The following is an 11241-nucleotide window of genomic DNA, read 5'->3' on the forward strand; positions in this document are numbered from 1 at the left end:
AGACTCTTGGATACTGCTTGCTGACCCCAACCGTGAATGGAGGTTGGTGGATGGGTGAGGTGGTGCAGCTAAGGACTATCAAACCTTTGGCACAAACACAAGGGTGTTAGACAAATTACTGCCAAAGTCACTAGCAGGGCAGTAGAGGGCAGTATTTGACTCTTTATTTGCGTATCTATTGTGTTGCTGTCTCTTCCCAAGTTCCTGACTGTTCCCTTTTCCCTAATCCAGATTTCCTTGTTTGTGTGCAGTTTTGGAGTGCCTGCAGATGGGGAAGTTCTGCCTGTTAAGGGACCCAGGAAAGGTGCATTTAATTTTCCAGGTTTCTGGCTGTGGATGGAACCAGCTTGGTTATTTCTCAGGACGGACTCTAGATATATTGAACCTGGTGCATTTTGCTGCTGTCAACCACCAGGCAGAAAAGTTCTAAGTATAAGGCCTATGAGCCTTATATTAGGCTGAGCAGTTTCAATCCTAGTCAACAGGGGTAGCAATGACACTTACACATTATCTAGGTCTTGTAATACATACACTTTAACACAGGGAAAACTGGAGAGGGCAAGACAGCAGGCCTGGAGATGCGCTTTTGAATGTGTCAGTTTTCAGGCTTCTCTTTTCACCAAGTTCGTTGGGTTCCCTTGTTGGAACTGCACCACATGGGCAGCAATTGTGAGACACTAGCACGGGAAGTTGTAGAGCTTAATTCAGATGAGAGATAACCCTATTGTTGTCATCATGGGAGGTTCTCCTGCATACAGTAGGATTGTATGGGGCCTAAGTGTTTCCCCATATAAGCTACTAGTGTTTCATCTTAAAGATCAATAACCATTGTAACCTGTGGTGTCTAGGAGAGACTGGTGTGGTGGATTTCTTCTCTTCTCTAGACTGTACCAAGGTCCTCACCCTAGCCTCCCAAGCTGCACTTTGTGGTCCAGGATTTGGCCCTTAATGTGTCTAGAGCATTCCAGCTGATCCAAGCCTCTTTGCCTATGTTTTCGTTCTGCTGTCATCACTGCCCATGAAAGATGCTATAAAAATGGATAATATTACTCCTCTCAGTCATTGTATACAGTCTAAAGAAAAGGAGTACTTGTGGCACCTTAGAGACTAACAAATTTATTTGAGCATAAGCTTTCGTGAGCTACAGCTCACTTCATCGGATGCATCCAATGAAGTGAGCTGTAGCTCACGAAAGCTTATGCTCAAATAAATTTGTTAGTCTCTAAGGTGCCACAAGTACTCCTTTTCTTTTTGTGAATACAGACTAACACGGCTGCTACTCTGAAACCTGTATACAGTCTGTCTACTGTACAAAGACAGTAGGTATGGATCATTTAGAGTGTGTGAAACAAATGATACATGAACGTTTTTTCTCATTTCAAATTTTATTAACAATCTGTTTAGACACTTTCAGTGATTCGTAGACAGGTAACTCTATAGCAAGTGTGAAAAATTGGGACACTTTTTTCAGGGGGAGGGGGGAAGTACAGTTGCATATATAAGACAAAAAGTTGCTAATATCAGGATGGTCCCGATAATATGGGAACGTCTGATCACTCTACTCATAGAAATCATAGAACCATATAAATGTAGGGCTGGAAGGGACCTCGAGAGGTCAAAAAGTACAGCCCTCTTTGCTGAGTCGGGACCAGGTAAGCCTAGACTATCCCTGACCTTCTTTCTTTTTTTTTTTTTTTTGTCCAACCTGTGTGATTTGTGTATCACAGAATGGGGTGACTGGATATAGAGAACATGGAAAGATATAGAATGCAGTTTGAGAAATGTGTGGCACTCTTGGCCCAAAATGTTCCACCTGACGAAACTGTACTGAGTTGTACTGCCATAACCGGGTTTTATCATCAAACCAAGCATTCTCTTTTCTCTTCTGATTGAATGTTATGTCCAGTACCTTTTACTACACTAACCTGCTTAATCCCATCAGCATTCTGTAAAATTTTTCACATCTGCACAAATGCTCCCATTTAACACCTCACTTTATTTCCCTAAATCACTTACTTCTCTCCCAAAGTGACACATTTCTCAGCTGATTTCTCTCAGCAGCTCTGAGCTTGTTCCTGTGCTTTTTTGCATTCATTCTTTAGCTACAATCACTGTTCTCTCCATGAAGAAAAGGATAACTAACAAAACTAACTTCATCGGATGCATTGAAGTGAGCTGTAGCTCACGAAAGCTTATGCTCTAATAAATTTGTTAGTCTCTAAGGTGCCACAAGTACTCCTTTTCTTTTTGCGAATACAGACTAACACGGCTGCTACTCTGAAACCTGTTCTCTCCATGGTCACCCAGAAATCTTATTCTTTCAATTTTCAGTGGTATTCAACACACCTGTGCTGTGCTTTGCCAAGCATTCTTTTACATATGTATCCAAAGTATCTCCCTCTATTCCCCTTACGTTACTGAAATTATCTTTATGAGAAAATTCTATATTACAGTTCACTAATATGATTTTTTTTGTTTTTTTTTTTTGCATTTCTTTTTTAATGTTATTTGCCAGAGTTCCTTTTCTACCCTGTCCTAGTCTCCCCTCTCACTTCCTGGGGGAGTCCATAGGGATCTCTTTTAGATCTAACCCACTCCTCCAGTGCTCTGGAAACCACCTCACATTGGAACCCTTCAAAATGGAATCCAAGTCATGGCACCACTATATTGGAGTTTCCTCTTCCACTCAGTTCTACAAGAATTCAGTTTGACTTCAGTTTTGTCACTCAGGATCCTTTATTTGTCATACATCAGAGATACAATGAGTTGATCAGATTCAAGCATCGAGGGTCGGTCTAGGATGTACCACACATCCAAAGTTACACAGCAAAATGTTTCTTTATATATATTTTTACCAACACTAATAACACATGCATTCTTAACTATACATTGCAACACACATATCCGGATAGTCTTGGTTAGTCTGCAGGAATCAATCCCTATATAGCATACTCTGTCCACACGCTATGCATGCATGACCTACTCTTTACCTCATCTTACATTTCAGGCTTATCTTGTGTGTTGTAAATGGTACCAGGGTGTTCCCCCTTATCCCTGACCCTAGTTGGGGCTTTGGGCAGTACTGTAATGCTAATAACAATAGGAAGCATTACATTGCCACACAGAAGGGGTTGGAATGGGGGCAGGGAAGGGGTGGGAAGAGGCAGGGCCTCATGGAAGGGGTGGAGTGGGGGCGGGGCCGGGGCAGCGGGTTGGGGGATGGTCAGTGGTGCTGCCCTCGGACCAATGTACTAGTCCGCATGTGGCCCTCGTGGTCATTTGAGTTTGAGACCCCTGATGTAGGCCCTGCTAGTGGGTATGTGGGATGCCCTTAAATTCTGGCTAAAGACAGGCTTCATAGCAAAGAAATAAATACATTCTAACCATTACAGATTTTTCTGTAATGAATGGATGGGCTTGGTGGCTTGGTTCTCCTTTCACTTATGCTGCCTCTTGCTCTGGGCTGGCTCTGTCTAGATTCACTAGCAGCTTTGGATGGGAATGGGAACTTCCCACGGCCCTGCGAACCTCTAGCGTCAGGTGTGAGGTGGAGGGCGAGAGGCCTGGTGCTGAGGAAAAGGAGGGATTGTCAGAGGGAGGTGTGGAATACTGGCAGGACGTCATGAAGAGTGAGATTGGCTGGGAGGGCACTAGGCAGTAAGGGAAAGTGGGTACGTGGAAAAGGAAAAAGATTCAGTCTCTTAGCTAAGGCTATAGAGCAGACTCATTTTATCTCTCTCTAAGTGGTTTCGGTGCCATTAGATGGGACAGAACACCACACCCAGAAGTTGTCCGGGTTACACTTACATCTCCATCTACATTTTGTAGCTCTCTCTCATTGTCTTATGTCTACCATTAGACTGTAAGCTCTCCCGGGCTAGGAGTGTGTCTGCCTATATGTTCTATAAGGCACCTAGCCTACTGTGGAGCAAATAATGATGCAAAATAGGGTGAGAGGAGAACTAAGGCCCAGCAATTCTTAAAAGAAGGGGAAGCCGTTTATAAGGCCAACTTTAAGATGACCGTGAAAGCTGATCACCCCACTCCTCTGACATTACCCTGAGATTCTGAATTCCCCGAGGAGCTAAAGGAGGAGCAGAAGCCCTGACTTGACCTTATTTGTGTCATCTGCAGCTGAGACACACTTGGGCTGTCACTGAACTCTCAATAAAGATTTTTATATGAGATTAGGTCTGTGCAATGTTTGTCCAGCACTGATCCTTTAATAAGGGTCTGATATGAAATTCACTAAGTCCAATACATATTTTCTCTGCAGCTTTGCAGGGGATGTCCTTTTGCTGTCATCATATAAGAGCAATCTAACAGCTAAATAATCATGATAGTGGCCTCTGACTATACAGGATTAAATATTATGTGGAATCTGAGATATTGCCAAGTTATTTCTAATTGTTGGAGCTTTATTCTCTTTATACCTTATCCAAAGCCCATTGAAGTCAATAGAAAGACTCCACAGACTTCAGTGGACTTTGACTTAATTCCTTCACCTATAATCATTTGATCCCAGCCTGTACAGGCACTGCCGATCAGCCCCTCCTCCTCACTCCAGCGCCTCCTGCCCATTGGCAGGCCCCACTGATCAGCTCCTCCCCCTCCCCTCAGTGCCTCCTTCCCGCTACGATCAACTGTTCAGCGGTGTGCAGGAGGCATTGGGGAGGGCGGGAGGAGAAGGGCAGGGCGTGCTCAGAGGAGAGGGTGGAACGGGGATGGGAAAAGGCAGGGTGGGAGCGGGGCAGTGGTGAGAAGAGGTGGGGCAGGAGTGGGGATTTAGGGAAAGGGATGGAGTGGGGGTGGGGCCTGGGGCAAAGCAGGGATCGAGCACCCCCCACCTTCCCCAGCAAATCACAAAGTCTGCGCTTCTGCCAGCCTGATTCCTAGTATACATAGCTCAAACTACCATCGCAACTTGATACTAAAGGTACCCACAGTTAGCAGAGCCTCGGCAGAGAAGCCAAGGACAGAATCCAGGCACCCTCTGTCCATTGGGAATAGCGTCCCTCTAGGTCAACACAAGCACATTGGCTGGGCAGGGTAGAGAGGCTGACCCTGCCATGCAGCTGTGGATAACGAAGAGTTTGGTCTCCCAGATCATCAATCTAGTGCTACTCACCAACACTAAATTCACTCTAAAAATGAACTAAACGCAGCAAACCACATAAACAAATTCATTCTGAGATTCATTGTGTGTGTGCCTAGAGCAATACTATGCCGGGAATGCAATTGGTTAGCGCTATAGTATGTACTCCCTGAAAAATTGAAACATCTTTTCTTCTATTTCCATATGTTTTTTGTTACTGTCAATTACCTATATGGGTTCCTACAATAGCAAACTTAACACCTACACATTCAAAGTGTTTATTTGCTGCACTGTTTGGGCGGTCCCCAAATTTTATGCAGAGCTATTAATTTTTTTAGGTTTATGTGTAACACACAACTTTACTTTCGATAGCACCTCTCATGGAGTCTGCATGTGATGAGGTAACCAGCCCCATACAATTAGCCCTGCCTGCCTCCCCTGGGATGAGGTATGGGGTTTCATTAGAACCAGCTGGGTGTGGAGGAGTTGAATGCCCTAAAGCGGACAGCAGGAAACTGCAGGGTGGGGAGCTCAGAAAATTATGGAGAGGATGAGATAGGGCCTGCCTTGAAGGAACCTGAGGGAGTTGCTCTAGCTAGGAAGGGTTGGGAGCAGCTTGCCAAAACAGGGAAGACCCTGAGACACCAGGGGAGCTTGGGTCTGTGCCCAGCTGAAGGCTCAAGGGAAGACTTTCGTTGTGTGCTTTTTTTGAACTTTAAGTTAATCAGCTAGACCCTGAGGAGGGCTGCGGCTGGATTTGTAAAAGCCTCGATTTGAGTGTTCTGAGGAATGAAGCGATGAAGCAGGGGTGAGGGGTGTGTGAGTCGCCTGGGAGGAGTCAGTCATTGACACTTCACCTCAGAAAGCCTGGCACTGGGAAATAATATAATTAGAGGAAAATAACAGCAGAAGACGAATGGAAATTAAATTGCCAGGCTAACAAATTTATTTGAGCATAAGCTTTCGTGAGCTACAGCTCACTTCATTGGATGAAGTGAGCTGTAGCTCACGAAAGCTTATGCTCAGATAAATTTGTTAGTCTCTAAGGTGCCACAAGTATTCCTTTTCTTTTTGCAGACACAGACTAACACGGCTGCTACTCTGAAACCAGTAAATTACCAGGGTAAGCCTTTTAAGCATGTTCTGTGTTACGAGGAGGCACTGCCCCAGTGGTAGCTATTGTCAGAATGGGGTATTAGACTCAGGGCTGTTACTGGATTTTTCTTACTGTAACAAGATTAAAGAGTTAATGGGGGGGGGGGTCTTGAGTTTTGTGTAACATGGCTCTAATCTGCAGCCAGTCACCCTGTAGAAATGATTCTTAACACATACCAAATACACTGGAAAGAAAGCAAGAGACGGAGGTGTCTGGGCTTCAAAAGCTAAATGATTGATCATGGGGGAAAGACGAGAGGGAAAAATTTGCTGGTAACTAAATGTCTGTTTTGGAGGAGAGAGAAGAGACAGGAGAACAAAGCCAATGCTTCAGCTTACAGTTCTTTCTGCTCTTCTGGCAAAGCTCCAAAGGGCAGTGAAAAGATTAATTGAAAACTTCTCTCACTGATACTTGCTTCATTCACATGCCATAGATGCGATCTGAGAGATGCAAAGGTCAGCTGTGGTACAGGGTAGCTTTTGCCATCTTACCCCCTCTGAAATTCTGAAATTAATATGAAGCAGCCTAAAGAGTTAGAGCTTACTCACATAAAATGGGGCAGAATTTGGTCATTGGCTATGTCATAACTTGGTAAAATCTGCACGCTACAGCACTCACTTCAGCCATAAGAAGGACTGAATCTTACCTTAGTGGAGTACAGATCTCAGGATGGCTATCTCTTTAGCTTCCTTCAGTATGTATGTTTCAAGGAGTGATTTAACAGAAGGTGGGAGAAATGATGGGGAAGATGAGGAAAGACCTTCCAGAATAATCCTAGATGATTATTTGGCTATACAGCATGTACATAGTAACGAAACAGGGAAGTGAAGAACCAGGCTGCAAGTAGAGTGCATCAATCCATGTAAATAGACTTGGATGCACAGATGAATACAGAAAATCAGCAGGACTTGGCTTGATAACAAAACTTGCGTAGTCATTTAATGGAGTTCAGCTTGGTAAGGGTTAAGAACAAGGATCGCAATGTACAGCAGACATCTTCATGGCTAGATCTTTAAGAAGTCTTAGTGTTTGTAACATTATCTTATGCACACAATCTCTATCTGCCAGGCACTATGGTCATTCCAGGCACTCCACTCTATGTAACAGAGTGGGTCAAAACTCAGAATTTCTGTTCCATGGGAAGTTTCACCATCTCAAAATTTATTTTCATCCTGAACTGGAATAAAAAGTTTAAATTTCCAATAAAACAATATTTAAAAAAAACTTCATTTCACAAATATCAAAACAGCTGTAATGAAATTCTTTGTTTTAACTTCATTATATTAGTCAAAACATATCAATGTATTAGATATAAAAGTTGATCCAATAAAGTTGAAACAAAGCACACTGAAATTTTTTCATCAAAATAAGTATGTTCTCACAAAATGTTTCGATTTTGTCAATTCACTCTTTTCCAGAGGGAAACTCTTCTATGTAACTCTGCTATGGAGCGTATGGACCTGGGTCTCTGGAGGATGATGCAAGAGAACAAATGGACCTATTGGCACATGTCCTGCCCGCTCACAAATCTCCAGCCCACATGGAAAGTCCTCCACTAGAGAATGAAGGCTAGCAATCCCAAAGAGGTGAGTGTGATTCTTGATGAAGAGGATCTTTTCCCCATGGTATGATGGGGGCACAACACACACCCCAAAGGCCTCAGCAAACCCTTGGAAAGTGGTCAGTCCTTTAGGTTTAAACTTTTCAGGGCTGGCCAGCACCTTAGCATTGAACTTTGCAATGTACAGAAATATGCCTTCCCTATCTCTGATGGCTCAAATAATGTTCACTATTCTAATAGGGCTAATTCTCTAATCACAGGGAATAAGGTGCAACATTCATATGCCATGGTAAAGGGTATGTTACAGATGGTGTGTGACACACTTTGTGGGCTTGATTCAGGTGTGAATCAGGAGTAACGCCATTGAAATAAGCAGAATTACTCAGGTGTAAAAGATGAGAAGAGAATTGGGGCCTATGTCCAAAAAGCCCACTTGTTATGATTCATGCAAAGCCAGACTTTTGCTTGTAGATCCCTAGGAGATAAATCTTGGGGGAAGACAGGAAGATCTAGAGTATACAGAAATCTAGGTTAATTTAAGGAAAGACACAAATCTATTTGTGAGAGGGCAGTAGCTCTGAGTTTTGGCAATTACTCTCTACAGTAGAGTGCCAATTTTAGAAACTGCAAGGTAACATCTCCTGCATTGCAAGCAGGAAGTCAGCTAGGCAGTATTGGAAGAACACCTTCACTAACTAACCAATGACATTTCTGCTAGAACTGGCGTCTGCAGTTGGTTACTGAGTCCAATTAATATTCAAACAAAGCATCTGTGTTTCAACATAAAATGTTATTCTAGTTGTTTGTAGACCTATTACTACACTAAGTGCAGATAAGGAACTCCAACCTAAATTCATCCTGGTTTTGAGGCACTGTGAATATTTAGCAGAGATTTTCATGGGCCATTGTGTCTGAAAGCACCCCTTTATAGGGGCCACAGACCTGTAATATCTGAACTGTCTATGAGAGGGCAGGACAGTGCAGCACACACATTTTGAGCAAATTCAGGACTGGGAGTGTGTTGGGGTAGCCCTGCAAGTGATAACTAAGGTCTTCCCTTTAACTACAAAATCAAAGTGGAGCCCGGTGGCACCTTAAAGACTAATCTGAAGAAGTGGTTTTTTTACCCACGAAAGTTTATGCCCAAATAAATCTGTTAGTCTTTAAGGTGCCACCGGACTCCTAGTTGTTTTTGTGGATACAGATTAACACGGCTACCCCTCTGATACTTGTTCCCATTAACTATGAGGGGCCTGATCCAATCAACAGTTTGGGCCAATAAGGGTTAAAAAAGAATATTACAGTGTAGAATGGAAATCTTCATGAAGAGGTCTTTCAGAAGTCTTAGGGCTGGTCTACACTGGAAAGTTACATTGACATAGCTATGTCTCTCACCACACCCCTGAAAGCTGTAGTTAAGCTGGCCTTACCCTCAGTGTAGACAGCACTAGGTCAATGGTCAAATTCTTCCATTGACCTAGCTACCACGTCTCAGGATGGTGGATTATCTATAGCCACAGCAGTGATGAGCTGCCAGAATCTTAACAACGGGTTCCCTCCTCACCCCATGAGGGGGTAGTTGCCCACCCCTGCCCCCCCCGGGACTCCTGCCCCCCTGCGTTCCTTGACCCCCCCAGGACCCCTGCCCCTTCGACCCCGCTCCCCTGTCCCCTGACTGCCCCCAGAACCGGGCAGGAGGGTCTCGTGGATCACCATAGTGGGTGCCCACCCCACCCCTAAGAACCAGAGGCACCTGCTGGGGGGCGAGGTGGGGAGTCCCAGCAGGTCTTACTGGGGCAGCTCCCAGGAAGCATCCGGCAGGTCCCTCTGGCTCCTAGGGGTGGGGGAGCATAGCTGGGGGGGAGCAGGGGGAGCGGCCGCTCCCCCACTGATCACATCAAAAGTGATGCCTTAGGCACCGACTCCCTGGGTGCTCCGGGGTTGGAGCACCCACGGGGAAAATTGGTGTGTGCAGAGCCCCCACCGGCAGCTCCCCAACCAGTGCCCGGCCACAGCTCACCTCCGATCCGGTTCCCCTGTGCACTTCCCCCCCCCCCCGGGTTACCTGCTGCGGTACGGGCAGCCCTCCTCACGCCCCCCCGCCCCAGCTCACCTCCACCTCCCTGGGCCTGAGCGGGAAGCCGCCATTTGCATCTCAGCCTGCCCCGGCTTCCCGCGCAAACAGCTGATTCGCGGGAATCCTGGGGGGGCGGAGAAGCAGAGCTGGGCGGCGAGTTCAGGGGAGGAGGCGGAAGCGGAGCGGAGGTGAGCTGGGGCCGGGGGTGGGACGGGGAGCTACTAAGTCACCACTTTTGGACGGTTAAATTTAGAAGCCCTTTTAGAACCGGTTGTTCCTCATGGAACAATCGGTTCTAAAAGGGCTTCTAAATTTAACAACCAGTTCTAGTGAGCCGGTGCGAACCATCTCCAGCTCACCACTGGCCACAGAGAACCCATTCTGTCACTGTAGTAAGTGTGTACACTGACGCGCTACAGCAATGCTGCTGCATCATTTTAAATATAGACATAGCCTCAGCTTTTGTAATCTTATCTGACCCACACAACCTCTGTGTGCCAGAGCACCAGGCACTGCCAACCTCTCTGATCAGACACACTTATATCCTGACTAGGGTGTTGCCAATAATCAAATTTCTGTGGATCCAACAACTCGAGCTAAAATTTTAGGAGAAATCAATTCAGCATGTTCTTTTATCATCTAGGGATAACTGTATTACTTGATGTCATTCCAATGTGTTGCTTGTAAACTTCACTCTTTTTCCTATTGGAAAAAGAATACAAAGGAGAAATATAAGCAAAGGTTTTATCCAGCTTTCAACTAACTGCAGTGGGAGCCTTGACTACACAAGGAATGTAGGATCAGGGCACAGTGATGAGTGTAGCAGCCGGAGACCCTGGATCCAGGGTGAGCAGAATGGGACCACAACAACAGCAGAAATAGCCACACAGCGTTGTTTGCCTCTAAGCTTTCCCATAGCACCAGCATCCACTATCACAGCATGAAGCCATGGGCTTCTGTGTTGTTCTCACTGCAGTCAGTGGCTGAGAATGGCCAGACTGAACCCCCAGACCATGTTAAAAAGGAGAAAAAATATTGAATGGATTCAATGCAGATAAAACAGGGCAGAGTCAAGGGAGCGAGACCTCAAGCATGGCCCAAAACCGCAGATGTGTGCTCCTGCCCCCCTGTGAAACACTGAGAAATCTTCACTGCCAAACATTAATATCTATTTGGATTTGCATCAGCTGTTTTCTTTGGAGCTTCTCCTGAAGGGAGAGACAGTCTTTACCTAAGTGTATTCCTAATCAAGTTTATCAGTTATGTTGTAAAGAGAAGGGCTTCTTATGGGGACTATAATTCATGTGTTACCCTATCAGACAGTACATTCTAGGTTTAATAAACAGCTATGA

This window comes from Dermochelys coriacea, chromosome 11, assembly GCF_009764565.3.
Source record: "Dermochelys coriacea isolate rDerCor1 chromosome 11, rDerCor1.pri.v4, whole genome shotgun sequence".
NCBI classification, from domain to species: Eukaryota; Metazoa; Chordata; order Testudines; family Dermochelyidae; genus Dermochelys; species Dermochelys coriacea.